This window comes from Pinus tabuliformis, chromosome 6 (assembly GCF_031772625.1).
Source record: "Pinus tabuliformis cultivar Carrire ecotype Pingquan chromosome 6, CPIR1, whole genome shotgun sequence".
Classification (NCBI taxonomy): domain Eukaryota; kingdom Viridiplantae; phylum Streptophyta; class Pinopsida; order Pinales; family Pinaceae; genus Pinus; species Pinus tabuliformis.
In genome coordinates, this window is record NC_142292.1 from 1,788,539,983 (window position 1) to 1,788,562,034 (window position 22,052).

Sequence of the window (22,052 nt, forward strand, 5' to 3'; positions counted from 1 at the left end):
AAAGTCTGCTGTTAATCAAAGCTGTTCATCGAAATAGCTAATTCTCTCCCGTATGGTGCCCACCCAAATTCTTTGGCTGTAGCAAATCTCACATACTAGAGCTTGCTTAGAATCAAGCCGAACACTGTAAATGCTTCTCCTCAAAAAAAGCATTTCACACGAAAGATTAGACTTTTATAAATATTCCCCTTTTTTTTTTACGCATTTATGCCCACCATAATGCATATATAAAAAGGTCATCGCACATATTCCGTTCTAATAAATCCGCAGTTTTATCAACAATATGCCATCATACCATTTAACCTTTTAAAAGAATTCTTAACGCGGCTGCGGCCAAAAAAGGATTATTCAATACACAACATACCAGAATATTTCAAGGCATACTCATGTTGACCAACACACCATAATGCTCGAATCAATGTACCACGGGCTTGTATTATAAACAATATCCATACGACCCATTTTCAAACGCAAATATGCCGGATTTATAGTCGTCCTTATGCCACCATTACACGGTCTTTCCACCATTGCTTGGAGCCACGATTTTCAGAAAAAAACGCAAAGGATCAAACGAGGGCAATCCGGATAACGCACAATCTGAGATATGTGTCGAGGATATTAACCACTTGGAGTAGGCGTTAACACAATGAATGAGCAGCAACAACTACAGATGAAGCTCTCGCTCCCACCAATATACTTCACACAAACATTATGATCAAAATCAAATGTCAAAACCGAGCCATTAAAGTGTGCAAAAACAACCTTCAATTCACTTAAATGGATTAGTGTACGACCACTTGGAATACACATAAATCTTGAACGAAAACCGCATTGTTAAAAAGATCAAACCGCATTTGTATCTTATAGATCAAAATTAATCATACTAATTTTGATTGTAGATCAAAATTAATCATCTTATTTGAAAACCAAAATTAATCCGCTGGGGGATGGCATTTCGTTGGCGGATGGCAGTCCACTGTCTCGGTACTATGTTGAGAGTTTGCGTCTAAAAATAGCTTTCGAGGCCCTCTCAAAGGGAAACTATGAGGAAACGGTGCGCTTGTGCAGGCACGTTGTCAAGCAGCCCAGAGGCCAAAACAACTATGATACCAGGCCGCAGATGCCACAGCCGTTACGTCGATGGAGTCGAAAGCGAGGTATTCGCTTTAGGTCCCGTGCTGGAGTGGAAGGCTTAAGGCTGGAAGCGTACGCATATCAGGCATCGACATTGATAATGAAATGCGGGTCCTCTGAAGGCAGCTCGGGCACCATTTTCTCGATCTCTTCTTTGCTCAACCGACCCTTGTCGTTTGTGATAGTGATCTTGTTCTTCACTCCCGGGGTCTTGTCTTCAGCAAAAACGTTGAGGATGCCGTTGGCATCGATGTCAAAGCAGACATTAATCTGCGGGACACCTCTAGGAGCCGGCGGAATTCCCGTGAGGTCGAATTTGCCGAGCAGGTTGTTGTCCTTCGTCCGCGCTCACCGCACTAGCAAGTCCGCCACCAATACCCCCCCATTCAATCAGATATTCCCATCAATGTTTCATTTGCATTCGTTTGCAGTGAATTTGGTAGCTTCAGCAAAGGAGTAGGAATGGCGCATATGTCAAGGTCAGGGAATCAGAGACTCAACGCATAAAGAAAAGCGGCGTCGGAGGACAGGTATGTCTCTGCCACTGCCGAGGGGATTAGCGAGTAATCAGAATAGCTACCATGTCAGAATAGCCAATCAGAAAACAGGTCACTGACACCAACGTATACCAAGCAGCGCTTTGTATGAAATGTTTATAGAGAGCCAGGGAGCGCAGGTAATGCAGCGTTCAGACCTGGCAGCGACTGTGGAGGGGGCAGGACTTTATATATGGAATATGGAAGACAGAGGGCGTAGGTACAGAGAGCGCAGGTGATGTCAGACAGAGAGTGGCAGGTAAAGAATGGCACAAATAGCGCTGAGTGAAGGAGCGTTTCTCTGCGCATCAATGAAATAGGAGCAGATATGGACCAGAAGGTGTTATGATTTCAGTTTAAAAATAACCAGAAACAGTAAGGTGGCTCTCCAGCTTCCCGTTGATGAAGCCGAGTGAGAGGATGGCGGATGCGTTGCGTTTTGGAGCGTATGACCAGTCTGGAGAGAGCAGCGCTGTTATACTATACAATGCCAACGGTGGTTCAGTCACACTGTCTACACAGTCTGACACACAAGTCAGATATTAAATCACCACTCAGTACAACGCAGCTAATAAAATGCAGTTTTCCACTAAAACAGCGAAGACGACCCCAGAAAAAGATCCAACAATAAATTTTCAAACTGCAAGAGATTATGCATGGCAGGACAGATTCCTGTCAAAGGACAGACTGCAGAGAAGATAGCAGAAGGGAGTTGCAAGGGCAGGAATACTAAAATAGGACCTGCTCATAAAGACCATAAAACAAATGGTTCAAAGAAATTATGCAGGGCAGGAGTACGCCCGCTCTGATACCATGTTAAACACACATGGGCAGCAAGAACAATATGAAAGATAAAACATGAAAATACAATTTTATTAACAACTGATATACATTTATAGTACATTGTTGTGACCGTTGGGTTTCACATCCCAAGGTCTCTTGGACTCCTTTTGTCCATTCAGCTTCCACACTAACCCATTGAGGATTAGGTGTCCAACAACAACAAATTGGAAGAAACAACAATCTTATGTTAGGTTTCAAACAGTGAGGTCTCAGACGCTGAACAAATAATTCTTAGACTCTGAGATGAAATAACTAATCAAATTATAAATTTCACAACTGAGTATATACACAACTAGTTTAGTGGGATTGATCATTGAATACTAATCTTTTACGACGGACTTTGTCTCATTCTTGGGTTCCATGCTTGGAATTTAATCTTCATAATAGAAACGAGTTTATTAAGCGCATGTTTGTCAGTATTACTGAGCTGGAAAATATTGATGCTAATGGGCAGGAATAAGAGACAGACCATGAAGCCTTCTACAAGAGGGTGAAGGCTAGTTTCATAAAAATGGAAATAAAATTTGAGAAATCTGTTTGCTCAAACTTATCTTTCCAGTCCGTATTTAATGGCATTAACTATTTCTCCATTTTTTGAAATAATTTCTTGTTGTTTTGGATAAGCTTTGTGAAGAGGATTTGCAGCTGGTGTTATTAGCTAAGCAGGATGCTGTTTTAGATGCAAGGATTTTTTTTGAAGCATAAAGCAAGATCTATATAGTTTTCATGTCTATGATGATGAATACATGGTTATAGTATCTTTAGCCAATGTGGAAGAGCTATTGATTTCAGACTATAGATTTTGATTTCATGTAGCCTTCACAAGGGTAAAAGTAATTCTTAGGCAAGTTTAAGCAACAGAGACATATGGAGGGGTTACAGCAAAGTTTCACATCTGTTCTTTTTGTTTGTAATCACAATTTATCTCTCTTTGATTTTGGTGTTTGTATCTGGAAATTTTCAATATTTAGCTCTTCTGTTTACATCTACAGTTGTTGCAAAAATATAACATCTTGAAATCTATAATGCAGTTCAAGACAAACCTTCTGTGTACACTTTCAAGCCTGTTGAAGAGAAGATATTTGAAGCAAAAATAACTGATGTGTTTCATTATGGATACACTATTGAATCACATATTGAAGGGAAGCCTTTGCGTGGGTTATTGTTCTCCTATAAACCTGGCTTTGCTCATGCTGTACATGCTTATCTCACCAGGTAAATTTGAAGGAACAGATGGATGCTTTCTAGTTTAGGCATATTAGTTTCTCCAGATTTTGCTGGACTTTGCTATAGATGTGTTTAGCAAATAAGGGTTTCACATTCTATTGTTCACCTTGTCATGATAATTGCCTTAGATTTCTTTCAGTTATAACTTCAAAGCATTGTACGAGGCATTTTAACTTTATTATCATGTGCAGGAAGAAACTGGCCTCAGAAGCAAGTGCTATGAAATCAAGTGAAACACGAAAGCCTAAATTAAAGATTGCTCGTGCAATTAAGCAATCTGTGAAGAGAGCAGAAGATGGGCAGGCAAACTCTGTTATGGATGTAGAATCTCCTGCACAAGGGACTGCCATGGAGCCACTTGCTTCGTCATTAAATCAACCTGTAGCCTCATCTGATATGTATCAACAATACATGGTTTGTCGTGGCCATCTTTGCCCTTTGTTATTGGTGTTATGATTCCTGTTTTTTAGTTGTTGGATTTAGAATGTGTTTTTAGTTCATTCTAATTTGTCATTTTAAATGGAGTAAGAAGCAAAAAAGTAAAGAAATTATATTAATGTCCATAAATGAACAAATTAGGTCAATGAGATTGAAGTACATCAATGTACTATGTTGGTGTAGGGGTAGCTAAGAAATCTCCTGAAATTGAAAATTAACAAACTAAGAATATAAAGGGTTAAACCAAAATATGTAAACCCTAGACAATGAAACAGAGTCTGATGGTCTAAAAGGAGAAGATGCATTCCTTTAACAAGGAAGTTTGTATTGATGATGGGTTGAAGCCATAGAAATATTTTAGTCCTACTGTGGATTAGAATCAGAGCGTGTAGCACAATCAACCACCATGAAAGCACAATTGCTAAAGCCTGATTGTAATCTAGAGCAGTGTTGCAAACATTGGCATCGGGATAAAATCGCAAGGGTAATTTTTTTTTTTTTGTAAAAATCGAGAAAGGTGAACATCAGCAAAATTAAGATACCACCAAAATATTGGTAAAAATCTGCAAACATCGGCTAGGCCAAAAACTCACGATTTTGTGATAAAATCGGGAAGTTTGCAACATTGGTCTAGAGAATGGATAAGGATGTGAGGGCAAGACGGCTAGCCTAGGTGGAAGATGAGTTTTCCTCACTGAAGCTCTTCTAACAATCAAGGATGATAGATCCCTAATGGAAGAGAGAAACCAATGTGGATGGGAGCTCCTCTACCCCTTTCACTCTGGCATAGTAAGCCTGCTCTAGATATGAGCACTATGGCAGCCATTGTGGAATATGCTTGAGAAAAGCTACCCTTAATGATGAATCAAATTCTTGCTTATCAAGGTTGGGGCATGCAAGGATTCTTTTATTACCTGATGGAGCATTAAGTGCTCTGAAACCGAGGGATGTTTAATGAAGGGGGTGGAGCTCATGCTAGGTGTTCACTGACACGTTAATTAATGTCATGGCCATCTTTTGCATTTTAACTTTTATTTATCTTTCATTGTGGCCATTTTATGCTTTTACCTTTCTTGTAGTTGCATCAACCTCTAGGGCAAAGTTTCTAGCTTAAACTCAAAGATTAGGATATAAGGGTGCCAATCCTATTGAACCAATGCCAACAAACCCATAGGATGACATGAAATCAGGGGAATGATGAAGAGTGGTAAGTATGGAGTGGTTATGGACATGCTACTTCAATCCAAGTTTCTCAATTAGTGCCCCTCTTATAACCCTAAGGCCTTAGAGGAGGTCCCACTTGACTAGGGTCAAAGACTAACTCCCTTGCTAAGGTGAGAGAACAAGTATGCAATTGATATATATATATATGTGTGTGTGTGTGTGTCTATAAAGAGGGAGAAAGAGAGTTATATATATATATATATATATATATATATCTGTGTGTGTCTATAAAGAGGGAGAAAGAGAGTTATATATATATATATATATATATATATATATATATATATATATATATATATATCTGTGTGTGTCTATAAAGAGGGAGAAAGAGAGTTATATATATATATATATATATATATATATCTGTGTGTGTCTATAAAGAGGGAGAAAGAGAGTTATATATATATATATATATATATATATATATCTGTGTGTGTCTATAAAGAGGGAGAAAGAGAGTTTTATATATATATATATATATATATATATATCTGTGTGTGTCTATAAAGAGGGAGAAAGAGAGTTATATATATATATATATATATATATATCTGTGTGTGTCTATAAAGAGGGAGAAAGAGAGTTTTATATATATATATATATATATATATATATATCTGTGTGTGTCTATAAAGAGGGAGAAAGAGAGTTATATATATATATATATATATATATATATCTGTGTGTGTCTATAAAGAGGGAGAAAGAGAGTTATATATATATATATATATATATATATATATATATATAGATATATATATATCTGTGTGTGTCTATAAAGAGGGAGAAAGAGAGTTATATATATATATATATATATATATATATATCTGTGTGTGTCTATATATATATATATATATATATATCTGTGTGTGTCTATAAAGAGGGAGAAAGAGAGTTATATATATATATATATATATATACATTGAGAGAGAGAGAGAGAGTACAATGAAATTGACGTAATATGTGTGAAGTGGGTAGAGTAAATGTGTGGATGCCAGTGAAGAGTGGACAGAAATTAGAGGAGTGGGACATGAATAACACTTAACCTAGAGTTTAGTGTGTGTGAGAGAGAGAGAGAGAGCAATGAAATTGATTTAATGTGTGAAGTGGGTAGAGTAAATGTGTGGATGGCACTGAAGAGTGGAGAGAGATTAGAGGAGTGGGAAGTGAACCCTCAACCTAGAGTTTATTGACACTAAGAAAATGTTTAACACATCATCCATTGATTTATACTAATCTAATACCACAATAATGCCATTGCAATTCATTAACTGAGCCATCACTTAAAAAAAGTACACAAACACATAACATAACGTCAAAAGGACTAAATTAATATTTAAAAGAATAAAGAATAAAATGATGATTGAAAGATAGTCAAGAAGACTCCTAATATAGTGTTGAAGGGACATCTCCATGCTAGGAGATGCAACCATCAGGGCATAATAACTATTATGACAAATAATCTAATTTATGTTCATTATGGAAATATTCTAAGAGAGGATATTATCATGAGAGAACAAGAGACACTTCTCCTGTAAACTAGGAGAAGGTCACGCTTGTCATGTGAAAATGGTTCACCGACCGTGTATGAATGTGGGCTAAGAAAAGCAGGAGGGAAAAAAGATCAGTGACTATAACATTGAGTTTTCCAAGTATGTCATAAAATTATAACTGCTGAAAGATGAACAAGATGTACTCTTAATATATTTCAAGGCACCTCATTATTAAATCTAAAAGGAATTCACCTTGTGAGATTCAAACATTAATGAAAATTGTACTAAAGCAACATACTTAGAAGTTGGGGGAAAAGGAATATAAATGAAACCAAGTGGAATTGAAAGTACTAGCTAAGTTAGACACTCAAACTAGACTTTGAAGAAGATAATGTCGCCGACCAAGAAACGTAGAACTAGCCAATGGTTATCGTCATTTTCAATGAAGGACAACTACTCTACAAAGTGTATAAGCAAGAGAACATCTTAAAGGACACAAGTCAAAGTTGCATCCAAAATGTTGATTGGAAAACAAAAATGGGATATTTTTCTCTCTACGCAAGAACAATCTACAACATCCTAACTTAATCAATACTTGTTCCTTCACAGTCAAATCTCTTGATCAAAGTTCTTGGTCACCACCAAATGCATGAATAATTGAGAGAATTGTTGCTCAATCTGCTATGTGTTTTGTCATCTCGTAGAATAATCCCTTGGAGAAATGAATCCCAAGGGTTTCTAAGAACATCTAGATTTTTGTCCCTTTTAGCAATGACGAACCTATCACATTAGAGTTAGGGCATGTTAAACCAAAGGGATATCCCTAGTAAAACAAATAAATGTAAGACACACTTGAAAACTGTGAAAAGCTTATCAACCTTGCATGAGTGATAGTGGCCAAGTCCAAGTTGGTAATGGAAAAAGGTGGAGAGAAGAAAATCAGCAAGATGATCTCGAGTTGAATCTTGATAATTGAAAGCCCCTAAAATCCGAATCAATCAAACAAAGAAAGCATTTTGATTTGAATAAAATCTCAAAAATTATGAATCTCCATAGTCGAAAGAAGGATATCATTTCATTGATTAATGTGTGAATGCCAACAATAAATTTCCCATGAGAGTGACAAAGACCGTACAGTCCCCTTATTACATTAATGCATATTATGTATGGCATGTGACTTTATTACCTTGAGTTACATAACCTTATTGAATGTAGTGTTACATATTGCCATATTGGATAATATCACCAAATTTTGATGTGGTATTATTATTGCCTATATATATATATATATCGCATGATAATTGAGGCTTTAAAACTACCATGACAATTTCAGTAATTATCACGATAATTTGGAAATTATTGTGCTCTCTGTCTCAATATCACCTTCTAAACAAATTCTTGGTCTTTTAAGCCTCATTTTGCAAAAGTGCGTTAGAGTGTGGAATTATCAGGATGCTGTGACAATGTTTTATCAAACAAACAGAGTGGAAATCTCTTATTTTCATTGTCATGGCTCATCTCATGAGACACATTTATTTTTGTTTTGATCTGATTTTTTATCATGCTTGTCAATACTTAATGTCAAGACAGATATCATATTTCAATATTGATCTCTGATGTGCCACTTGACATCTTATTTATCAGTTTCATTTTCATATTTATGTAGCAATGGTTTGTTTGATTCTGATGTTGCTTTAGCAGTTTAAAAATTGAGATAAAAAATTCATTATTTCTTTGCTTTTCCCCTTTTTTAAAATTCCTGACAATTTCCAACATTTTCCCCAATATTTCTGATAAGTTATGTTATAGACCTGCAGTGATAAACTCCCGATAATGATAAATGTATCATTGATTAAATGGCATATATGAAATTAATATCACATCATCATATGACCATTATCTCTAACTTTCCCAGTATTGCCAATAAGTTATATTCTAGACCCCCAGCGATAAACTCCTGAAAATGACAAACACAAAAATAAACAACACATGATCATGTGACCATTATCTCTAACACCCTATTACACAAACTTCGGGAACCATTGAATTTCAAAAATGATCTATGGGAGTGTTGCTGCGAAATCTAGCAGGCCTTGGAAAGGGACACCCTACAAGGCAAATACTAGACGAAGTGGGAATAATGGGGTAGTACCAGTGACCCACTGTTGGAAACCAGGAGGCTTTATGGTTTAATTTAGATTTCCTTATCCATAGTAATTGCTTGTGAATTTATTTGGCTTCTTATTCTATTCTTATTCTGATTCTTTCATCAAACAATTACCATAACATGAATATGAAGATCACAGAAACAAAAGAACACAAGACATAGGCTCCAAGCCAGGGCAAAAACCCTCCAAGGGGAAAAACATCTCTTCTTATAGAATCAGATCAAATGAAATATGCAAGACCCACAACCACAGAAACTTCCTCCTGTAGATGCCAAGTCAAACCTTCCTTTCAGACTCCAGCAGATCCATCAGCAGAAGATATCTTCTCTTTCAGAATTGTCTCAGCACTTCTGTCCCTTTCCTTTCTGCGATATTTCAGACCAAATCCATCCAAGTGTGTGTGTCCAAATGAGCTCAATCTTCCCTGTATTTATATAGTTCAGAGGGGGTGCAAATAGACATGTCCATTGGGGCAAGGCCGACTTGGCATCTAGAGGGGTTTCTGACCCAAAATTACATATTTAAAAATACTTTTTCTTTTACAATAGGTCCAAATAGGACTTTGAATCAAAAACCTAGAAGCATGAAGAACATGCTTGTCTAGAAAAATAATAATAATTTTTCTTTTTCTTTTCTTTCGCTTTTTACATAAAATACATAATGGTGCAAATTATGAAGACTAAAACTCGTTACATTCTCCAACGCTCCATCTTAACTAGGGAGGTATTCATAACTGTACACCCTCGTACAAGGATACTCTCAAACTGAAATATTCTCATAAGAAGAGTCAGATTGATAAGCCATATTTAAGCATCAATATCATAACCAACATTGTCAACATAGCAAGGCCTTGAATAACAAGCTCCATATTTTCACTATATCAGAGCACAATGCTGGGAGGCTTTATGTGAGACACCACAATACCTCTTTAACACACATACCCCATCCAAATGTTCACTAGGTATGTTCTTTTAGGATTATTCTTGTCTTGGATTCCCAATCCTCAAAGAACGTGGGTCCTCTTTGACCATCCTTCTCTTGGATACCTACCCAATCCTCAAAGAGTGTCGGTTACAAGACTATTTTCTATCTTGGATTCCCAATCCTCAAGGAGTACTAGTCTCTGATGCTTATCTAATCCTCCGGACCCCATTCTCCCTCCATGGCCTTCACTAGACATACAAATGTTAGTCCTGGCCTAGTGCATGGCTCGTGAAGGAGAGAATAAAATGTCCATTATCACTCCCTCTTAACCAGGGAGGATATCTTCATTCTCTCTCAATTAGAGAATAAATCATTGCTCCTTCTTAAACATTTAAGGAGACTTCTTACTCCCTCTCAAGCATAGAGGAGATTCCTTACTTCCACAAGCTCTTTAGCTTGTCTCAAACTTCATTAATACATCAACTACTAGTTCTTCATGAAGATTTTCAAGTAGTAACTTCATGGCTCCTCCTTCTATGCATCTCATTATATTGAGCTTTTGTAATGGAGCCAAACTTTCTTTTGTGACAGGATTCAGGCCGTCAACCATTCATATCACTTTCCTCTAGTCATCATCAACAAAGGAATTGCATTGTGCCAATCAAGGTGGAACTCAATCATAGCTTGCTCTAATCATGGAAGTGATCTTCAATGTCATCGAAACATTGTTTTATCCTTTTGTATTGCTACCTTTCAATACCAAGATGATGTAGTCATCTTGAACACGTAATCCTTCAAGGATTACCAAAACCATCCACTCAATCCATGTATTATTTGAATTGAGTCCTTATCTGCCATTGCATCATCCTTCCAGGTAGCAAAACTATATGCCGACCAAATAACCAATATCATAAATATCATTACCACCTCAACATGACGGCCTATTGTCAAATTTTTCTTTCTTGTTTCCTTTTAGACCAACATCCTTACACATGGTCCATCTTCGTATTAAAAAACACTTTCTCCATGCTTTCACTTTTCAATCAAAGTGCTCATGGAACAAACTAATCAACAGGCTATAATATCTTCTTTCATGGAGTTGTCATAGTCCACTCTTTCTTTCTTCAGGAGACCATATCTAATGTTGATCAATATCATCAAACGAACTCTCCTTCCAACGTCTTCACATGCTTTTGCAATATGCCTTACCAAGGTGCCAAGTCATATCCATGTAGATCATCAATATCAAATTTAACAAATTATAACATCCTCTAGTCAAAGTGTGATGTTAAAACTGCTACTTGCTCCCTCTGAAGTCAACATTCTTTTGCATGTTTTATCTTCATATTGCAACAAGGTTTTGCTTCATCTTTCAATCATCAATGTGTTCTTGAAATGAAGTCATCAACTGGAAGCTTTAACGTTAAGTCCATTGGGGTCCCTATAGTTCCCTCTTTCCATCATGCTCATCATGATCAAGGATACATCATCAAGCATAAGTCTTGCTTTGCTTTGTTCTTCCATCCTCATTTTGTTTCCTTTATTATGTACCTGCAATTTTCATTGACAAGTACAACCTAGCAAAGTATACAAAGACGAGCATGATGTTAATTTTGTTAACCTAGGGTATCCATGGATTCTCAGAAGGTGTACTTATAAGGTTCTAGTTACAAACCCTATATTTCTTGATCTAACGCTTATTAGGGTTTTAGCAGAAACATCAGCCATAGGGTTTTCACTTTTAAGCCCTAGGGTTTATTAAATTCAATCCTTGCTAGGGTTTTACCACATACCCTTAGATTATACTTTCTAGAACTAGGGTTTTAATACCAAAAGATCATTCAGCCTTGTAAACCCTAGATACCTTTTTCCCAAGAGCTAGGATTACCTCAGATAAGGATTCCTTTTCTAGGGTTTTCCAATTCAAGTCCCATCTAGGGTTTACATACCCTAGATATCAACAACTACACAATTTTACAAACCCTAGATTCTTTGCAAAACTTCTATCAGTGTGCTACAAAACCTGAATGCATTTTATTTTTAGATCTTAAGATCTAATTTGCACATTCAACTAAATACTCAAACCATTTTTCATCATACCAGTTAGGATTTTGATCTCTAGGGTTACTCCTTTTATTCCACACTTTGATAGAGTTTACAAAACCTAGATGCCAAGACTTGTTACTTACAAATTGTAAAGTTCTACAACCACACATAAGAAGGTTGGTTGCAAAATTGTTAATTTTAGGTATGTTCTATGCTTAGAGCAATTTCTTTCAATTTTCACAGTTATCTCAATCTCTTTTCCAGATTAGCAATCACATCAACATTAAAGTAAACTGCAGATAGAACATAAACATAAATTGCAGAAGACAAGCCAAGACAAGAGGACACAAGATGTGGCGCTAGCCAGGGACAAACCCCAATGTGGGGAAACCCTTGATCAATTCTTCTTATATGTTCTTCAATAGTTCAACAGAGAGAAAGAGAGAGAGAGAGATAGTACATTTACAATAGAAGTCAACACTTTGACTTATCTAGATCATCTCTAAGAAGATGATACATGAGATCAATTGAAGACATGCTACTTCAACTGATTCTTCAAGGTGACTCCTTCACCTATCATTGTGTTGCATCTCGTCATCACGCTGCACCTCACTGTGCTGCACCTTGCTACACCCATCATCACAATGCTGCATCTCATCATGCTTTACTAATCATGACTGTACCCATCACTATACTGGATCTCCTCTTGCTGCACTATGCTGCACCCAAATGCATGCTGCAATACCTCAACATCCTGTTGCTGCTTCCATCACATCATGTTGCACTATGTATCATTGTGCTGCACCCCTGTTACTGTGCACTATGCTGGACTATCATACAATTGTAGTATACCATGTTGCTGCTTCCATCACAACATGCTGCACCCCTTTTCATTCATTCATGTTGTCTTCAACACCTTACTGTCCCATGCTACCCACGCACCTTATTCCATTGTGCTGCACCCAATGTTTTAAAACTCCGACTCCGACTCGGCTGAGGGTCGACTCCGACTCCGACTCCGACTCGGTATCAACTCGGTCGGCTCGATTTCAATGACTCGGTCGTTGTAAAAAATACATTAAATATTTATTTTTTATAAAAACACATAATTTTAAAGATTTTCATTCATGTTTCCAAACACACAGCATTAGAATATAGATAGAAGACAACATATGATCAAAGTAGGCTCATGAATATATCAACTATATCAAATGGCACCCAGTGCATTGTCCAATACATACACGCTGATGATATAGAGATCAAAACAAAAACACATAACCAAGGAGGCTATAAATGGCCTCTACAACAAAAGTCTGTGACCAGTACTACTAGCTACTGCTAGAGTTGCCAACATCATCTGGCTCAGTGTTACTTGGGAGCAGGAGCGAAAGTGGGGAGCGAGAGCGAAAACGGGAGCGGAAGCGACATTTTCAGAAGCTCCTGCTTTGGGAGCGAATCCCAGAGGTGTTCGACAACCAATGTCACTAACATCAAGGTACATAGGGGGATTGGTGCTCTTGATTAAATACGAGTTCCATACCCTAATACATGACAAAATTCAATGGAAACATTGCAATCCTCCAATCCTAAAATCCTTCAAAACTGATAAGTCTGCTGGATTTTGAATGAAATCTAAAATTATACTTTCTCCATATGAAATCCAATGAGGCCGAAACCACTCTCAAACATCCTGAGTCATTTCATGGTAATGTTAAAAATTTAAGTAAAAGGATGAAAATGAAGATTAAGGAGAATGTCACTTTTACTTTAAGAATTTAACATTACCATGAAATTTGAATAGCATATCAATAGTAGAGAGCATTTGAGTATGTTAAATAGGGTTTGGGAGGGGGAAATGGATCCCAAATAACATTTAACTAATTCATAAAACACATTGGAGTCCAAACCAATCAACAAACACTTAAAAATTTCAATAAAAAAATGTCAAATCGCTGTTTTGATGGGGTTACGAGCCGCTGGTTATGAATTGGCCGAGTCAATACGGAAACGGCCGAGTTGGGCGAGTCAGCCATGACTCGGCTGAGTCATGGCTGACTCGGCTGAGTCATGGCTGACTCGGCCTACTAAACTGTTTCCTCCACCGAGTCACATTTCTGGGCAATGAAACGCATCAACTTGGCCGTTTCTGTTTCGATCGGCCGAATTTTAAAACTATGGCTGCACCTAAATATGATTGTGCTGTATCGAAGTCAAACTTCAATCCTCCATGCTGCTGGCTATGGCCTGCAGCCTAGCCCAGCAACGAGACAACCCAACTATCTTTAAATCTTCTCTTGCACACTCAACAATTAAGGTACATGAGACCCCTCCTAAGACTGCGGTCTAGAACAGTGTTAAGGTCTTCACCATAACTTCAACTTGACTGCGTTTAGGGCAGCTTCAATATAACAACGTACATGACTATTACCTAGAACCAAGACAACGTAGAGGGCAACTAGATCCATGACAACGTTTAGGTCTCTCTTCTAAGTCTGCGTTTTAGGTGGCATCTTCTTTAGGCAGCGTAGCTTCTTCTTACCCAAGACAACAACTATGTCTAGGGCATCTCCTTTCCCTTTAGTCCTGTGGCTAGGGCATTCTGCCTTCATGACTGTGTTAGGGACAACGTTAGGTTCTTTATGACTGTGCCTTGATCTTGTAGAGAACAACAATTAGGGAATCTCCTTTCCCTTTGGTCCTGTGGCTAGGGCATTCTGCCTTCATGACTGTGTTAGGGACAACGTTAGGTTCTTTATGACCATGCCTTGATCTTGTAGAGAACAACAATTAGGGCATCTCTTAGCCTTGCGTTTCCCACACTGTTCTTCCAATTATGACAACGTATTAAGATCAGATCAAGGTTCTCTTCTTGCTATGTTTGAGGGTTTCTTTTAGGACAACGTTAGGGCTGTTAGGGCTTCTCTATATCAGCGTTAAACCCTATCCTTGCTGCCATATAAGAGCCTCCTTTTTGGGTAGTGAAGATTCTTCTCCATGAATGTAGATGAGGGCAACGTATAAATCTCTTCATCTAGGGCTAGGGCAAACCTCCTAGATCAGCGTATTCTCTTAGGGATTCTGCCTTCCATTAAAACCCAAATGAATGGAGAGGAAGAGATCGCAAGAGAGTTGTGAGTGTGTCCAAATGACTTTCAAGGCATCTCTATTTATACTAAAACGTTGAACGCATATGGGGTTTATTTGGTCGCTGGCCGACCTTGACGAATTGTCCCATAACACAAATAAATTCATATCTCCATGAATACTTATCGGAATCAGATGATCTGTAACGACCCATTTATAAAAGTTAAGAAATAATAAAAATAATTAATTAATATAAAGTTATAAACTTTATATTTAAAATAATGTTAATAAACTTCATATTTAAAATATATATGTAAATCAAACCTTATATTAAAAATGGAAATCAAACTTTATAATTTAGAATTTGAATACCCAAAATCAAATACATTAAACGTAATAGAATTAAAGGCAAAACCACGTAAATAAAGTGACTGAGTCATAAAGAACTGAGGGATTAGCTTTTGGTCTGAGAGACGTGGACAGGAGCGTGGCAACAGGGAGGGAGGCGGTGGTTGCATGCGGGAGGGCGGCCACCGCCAAGCCCGTGGTTAAAACGGGAGGTCTGAACCGAGAACGGGGGGGAAAAAGAACGGAGCTAGAAACCAGAGGAGGAATTCAGCAGTGAGAGAGGTCTGCCATTGGAAGAGCTTTAATCCGTCTGAGGTTCTGGGCACGGGGGACAGTGAGCTTCTGTTGGGAAGCTTACTGGATTGAGCAGCCAGGCTCTGCTCAGTCTGGCTGGGTGGAAATTGGTCTTCCGGTAATTGGATTAGAGTAGCCGCAGCATCATCACCAGAGCAGGCAACAGTTCAGGTAGGTATTCTAAATCGTTTACGGTCCCTGTATTTCAGCTACAACTATATTTTTTTTCGGTTCTTACATGATCTTTAGATCAATCCTACACCTCTCGATGAGAGGGATCCAAGAAAAATATCAGTTGCCATTAATAAGATGACCCACATGGAGTTTGGCCCTAGTTGCCAATTTTAACACTCCCTCTCAACTAGGGAGAACTCCATCTGCTGATCCATCTGCCCGAATGTACTATCTCTGCCATCATTGCCTTGCACTGCTCTGCTCTACTGAGCTTTGTTGAGCTTTGCTTTGCTGAACCATTATGAGAGGATTGACAATTATCTCGTGAAGCTAGGATTTACAAGGAGCTATGCTGATCTTAATGTATACTTCAAAGTTGAAAAGGACATGCTTGTTATTTTGGTCCTTTTTGTTGATGATCTCTTTCTAACAGTTGCAGACTCTCTCATTTATCAATGCAAGAGGGAGTTGACTTCTGAGTTCGAGATGAAGGACCTAGGATTGATGCATTACTTCCTAGGCTTGGACGTCTGGCAAAAGCCAGGTGTGATTTTCCTTTCTCTAGGAAAATACATTGTGAAGCTGCTAGAGAGATGTGGGATGGTGGATTGCAAGTCTGTGTCTACTCCGATAGAACTCAACTTTAAGAAGCTATGTGGCAGCGTTGCTGGGCCTGAATTGGCAAACCCTTCCGAGTATAGACAACGTGTGGGGGCCTTGATGTTCTTGGTAAGCTCCCGACTAGACATATGCTTCGCTGTGAATACTTTGAGTCAATTTATGGTTGAGCCTCATCACATACATTGGATTGCTGCTAAGAATCTCTTGAGGTATCTCCATGGCACAATCAACTATTGATTGAGATATATTGTCGAGAATTTGAGGCTACATGGATATTTTGATGTTGATTGGGCCGTCAATGTGATAGATAGAAAGAGCATGCCAGGATGTTGCTTCTCATTGGGGTTTGCTTCAATTTCATGGATGAATAGGAAGCATAAATCAATTGCTTTAAGCATTGCCGAGGCTGAATATATTGCTGCTAGTATGTCCTGTTGTGAAGCTTTTTAGTTGAAGAAGCTCTTCAGTGAGCTATTTGAGAACGTGCTAGACACCACTATGATCTATTGCGACAACCAGAGTGGGATTCACCTTTCAGAGAATCCCATGTTCCATGACCACTCCAAGCACATTGATATCAAGCACCACTTTATCATGGATATGGTACAACGAGGAGCAATAAGGCTCGAACACATCAGGTTTAATGTGTAGTTTGTTGACATCCTCACGAAGCCCTTGGTAAAGGTCAAATTCTTAGCCTTTTGAGAGAGCCCTGGAGTCGTGGAAGGACCCTCCCATGAGGGTCTCGCTTGAGTTGGACATTGAGCTCTTGGAGCTCCTGGGGGCTTGGTGTACTTCTTGGAGCTATGAGCGACCATAGGGTGAGTGATTCACCTTCCCCTATAGGGAAGCTATGTACAGGGTGAGTGGTTCACCTTCCCATGTGATACCCCTTGCTGGTTGACATGTGTGTAAGGTGAGGGGTTCACCTTCCCTTACGATTGATGACACGTGTGTAGGGTGAGTGGTTCACCTTCTCTTATGGTATATGAGCAGGCTCCTGTAGATGCCTCAACATACATCCTACCCATGCAGTCTGGGACTCATGGGAAGTACATCTCATCTGGCCAATGAGTTAGGAAAAGTGGATAGGGACCATAGCACTATAGATGGACGCGTCATGTATTGCCGTACTTCCTATGTCTAGGATGCATGGTGTTCAACAGCTTGATCATTCAGGATCAAATCCGTTTGGGGTTCTACCCGTGGACTGACTTCGGTCAGTGGAGAGTGGCAAAGTCTTGTGATTCACTCTTGATTGATTCTTCTTCATTATTACATTAGAGTTCAACAAAGTTGAGATGAGATGCAAAGATGGTACATGATGACAGGATGACATGATGATGGATAGATTAGCAAGTGGAATTCCCCCTAGTTGAGAGGGAGTGTTAAAATTGTCAACTAGGGCCAAATTCCACTTTGGACAACTTATTTGATGGAGATGTCTATTGCATTGAATTCCTTTTTTCGAGAGGACCAAAATCCACGTAAAGATCATCAAATTTGGACAAGGAAAAATATGTGTTTGAAGTGAAGCCAACATGTGCAAATTGTCAAGGTTGGCCACATCATCATGTAGGCGCATGAAGTCCAATAGACATGTCTATTGACCCTCAACGACTTGTATAAATAAGAGAAACCTCCATCCTCATTCGACACCTCCTTAACATATTCTTCTCTCTCCTCATCTGATTAGTTCGTACACCTTATTGGGCATCACTTTTCTAATACGTGTGGCAGAAAGAAGGACAAGTTTCAAATCTATTGTAGGGTTTGACCAACAAAGAAGGCCGAGTTTGATTGGGTTTGACCGAGCTACATTGAAGACTGTTTGCTGCTGCGCTTACCAACATTGACTTTCTCGTTGGGGTAGAATTTGAATGTTGTTGGTTGTAGATTTGACAGGGTTGTTTTTACTGTGATTTGGCAAGTCAATTTTGACTTATGTACTCTCTCTCTATGCTGAACATTTGATATAATAATAAGAAGAATTAATCAAAGGGTTTTCCCCATCTTGGGGTTTTTCCTTGCCATTTGCCAAATCCTGGTGTTCTCTTGTCTTGGCTTGTCTTCTACATTTATTATTTATGTTATATCTAGAGTTATTGTCAATGTGATTAATGGTTAATGTGATTACTATTGGAAATTAAATTGGTAATTATCATGGGGCTACCTAAAGGACATTGAAGTAATTGTTGCAAGCATAGAACATACCATTGTTAACTCAAATTAACAATATGCTTCGTTGTAAACACTTTTGAGTCAATATATGGTTGGGCCAAATCACATACATTATGATTGCCAGACTGAATCTTAAAAGGGTAATGGGCAGAATACCATTACCAAGATTTCATAGATTTTTTTCAATAAAAACTAGCACATAGAAGCCCTAACAATATCCATTCCATGTAATAGCCATAAAGATATTCAAATACAAAATAGCCATATAGATATTCAAATACATAATAACCATAAAGATATTTAAATACATAGAATACTTACAAGAACAATGCACGAACCAATCTTTTATTGTTCCAAAATGACATCTCCAAAGCAAGAGAATAGCTCCATAAGCATTAAAAAATCCATAAGTCCATTTCAGCTAGGCCGAAATCCTCTAAGGAGTCCAAATTGATCTGTAAGAGATGATGAAAATGAAAATGAGGCGAACTGTATTTGTATGAGGTCTACCTCAATTAATTTTAGACTAATGAACCCCCTACAAGTTTGACATAGGATAGACTTGGGTTACAAGCCAACCCACTGGCTATGTTGCAAAAAGACCAATAAATGCCCACATGTCTGAGCCATAGCCACCAATAATGTTGATGTCATGCCCTTTTAGGGCTCCAAATGCCATGCTAAGGTGTGTTGAGGTGTCAACGTGCCTGGATCATCTAAAATTTTTGGGAATTCCCTCAAATCCACCTCAAATCCTCCTATGGGGTCCCAAGTGCAATTGGGATGCCATCATGTGGTCTCAATGGTCCTCCAACTGTCCAAATAAGGCCTCTCTCTAGTGTTAGCGCTTCTCTAGGTGCAACAAGCCCTCCCTAGTCTCTCAATGGGAAACCATCCTTATCTGGGCTCTGAATCAAGCCCTATCCATTAGGTTGTGTCAAGGCTAGCTTGGGGGCACACTGGGTCCAATGGTGTCATCATGAAGAATCCTCTGTGCTAGGTCAAAATATACTAATGTCCTAGGTCCTGAGGGTGCTCTGGGAGATGTAACATTTTCTCATGCTGACAGGAGGCTCAACTCTCTCAATGCTATGTCTGCTAAGGCTTGGGCTGCTATAGATCACCTGACAAGACAACATGAACTCAAGTGAAAGAAACCATCCATTAGAGACTAAGATCATATATGCATCTAAGTGCGTCAAACTTGAATGTTAAGGGCATGTTAATACTTAAAACATGGATCACCATCCGATATCTAACTATGCCAAGTCCCGTAAAGGTGCTCCCTACCTTGATAGAGGTGGCTAATAGTGAACCCCGTCAGGTGTTTCCAACCCTTGAGGGGAATTGACACTTCCAAGGTCATCCCCGTAATAAATGGGTGTTAGTGTAAATGTATGAAAATGAAGGGGAAATGCTTCATGGTCAAGCACCATGGTCAAAGAGACCAGCTGATGGTGTGCCCACATCTTGAGTGTGTGAATATAAAGGAGGGAGCAATCGTGGAGGCATGAGTTACCTTGCTTGGGCTGCGTTTTCTACTCGTCTTGTGCGCCTTTTACTTCTTCTTGATAATGCTTTGTATTTCTTTATGATGTAGCATTTGTATTACCCCTAAAGATGAGTCCGTTCATTGCTTAATAGGGTTGGGATGTGCAAGGGTTCCTCTTGATGTAGTGGAGCATCATGTGCTTAGGAACCGAGTGATGGCGAATGAGGAGGGTAGAGCTCATGCTACCCTTTTTCCCACACGTTAACTTGTCCTAACCATCTTTTTCATTTTGATTTTCTCCCTTTTCCTTCATTGTGGCCATGATATGCTTTTCATTCTTTTAGCTACATCAACCTCTAAGGCAATATTTTTCTGGCCCTAATCAACTAGTGTGAACAATGGGTGCCAAACCCCAAAGAACCAATGACAAGTGAGGCCTGAAGAGTTGATATGAGATATGGGGCATGGAAAGTGTTAAGTATGGTGTAAGGGATAGTGAACACACTATCTCAATCCGTGTTTTCTATGTAATGCCTCTCCTATAACCATAACGCCTCAAAGGAGGTACCACTGTATTAGGGCTAAAGATTAAGCCCCCTTGTAAGGTGAGAACAAATTTACAATCAAGATCGGTCAATCTTCCAGATCACCCCTTTATCCATACTAAATGCCCAAAACAAAGAAGTGTAAGCACCCGATTGTAAAATGATCAAAGTACCTTTTGAATAGCTACGCATCTTCATCCAAGTGTAAATGCCGGATTTTGAGGCACATGGCTGATACAAATGGAAGATGCATATGGCATATCATGATCAGATAGTGGCTATCAAGGGTTGCTGGTTGGCGGTCAAATGTAGGAGAAATGTTTTCTCCTATGGGGTTAGCTGTTTTAGTGGGTAATAGGGACAAGGTCTATAATGTTGTGAAGTGCGTTGTTTTGGGATTACGATGTTGTGAAGTGAAATAGTCTGGGATTATGTTCTTGGGAATGGTACTATGAGGTTCTCTAGGGCATGAAGGCTAAATTTGACTAAGTTTCAAAGCTATGTCTAGGGTATGAAGTAAGGAGAGGCGTTCGAGCACAAAAGTTAAGGGTATGATGATGTTGTGAAACACATGAAGTATGAAGCATGTAGGTGAAATCAAAAGTAGTCTGTGTATGAAGACCTTAGGTTGGTGCCGATACAGGCCTCTCTAAGTTGTTTCTTAGCCAAGGAGATTGGTGCCTTCAGTAGGTTGGTGCCTGCAAAATATCTTGTTGAATTGGTGCTAAGGAGATTGGTGTCTCTAGTAGGTTGGCGCCTACAAAAGTTGTATCAATAGGTTGGTGCCTACAAACATTTATAAATATAAGTTTCTGTGGGTTTTTCTCACAAGGGTCTCAACATAAAACTCTTTGTACTATGATTTGAGTTTATATGCATTTAATGTTTTGAAGTTAATGAATGATTGATGAATGTTCATTTAAAAAATGGATCTTATATTGATTCATCCCCTCTCTCAGTATATGCATGAGTTCAACATGGACTTTCACCTCTCATTTTGCTACCTCATACACTGTATAATTCACCCATTATATTGATAATGTTAAGTTGTCTCTTTCTCACAGTGGGTGTATTTGACAAGTATAAGAAATTCACTATTGGATATGATCTCCTCCTTTCTCGAGTGGATAAAAATGACATTATGTATTTATCAACACCATCAATTTAGTTGACACCATGCGAGCAATGAATGATGACATGAAAGGAGGTAAGACCTCTTAACCAACCATAAAGGATTTGGCTAAGCTCATTTGGGTCCTTGTTTAAGAAGTAATCATGAT

At 38.6% G+C, this 22,052-nt stretch overlaps 1 pseudogene across 1 annotated transcript in view; it reads left to right on the top strand.

Annotated features, from left to right (window-relative positions):
- The window catches only part of LOC149266159 (uncharacterized), a 207,867-nt pseudogene that overhangs the window by 152,423 nt on the left and 33,392 nt on the right, over nucleotides 1-22,052 (top strand). The window contains exons 8-9 of the transcript XR_016260115.1: nucleotides 3,545-3,728; nucleotides 3,932-4,154. The product of XR_016260115.1 is annotated as an uncharacterized LOC149266159 (transcript). The remainder of the gene's footprint in view (nucleotides 1-3,544; nucleotides 3,729-3,931; nucleotides 4,155-22,052) is intronic.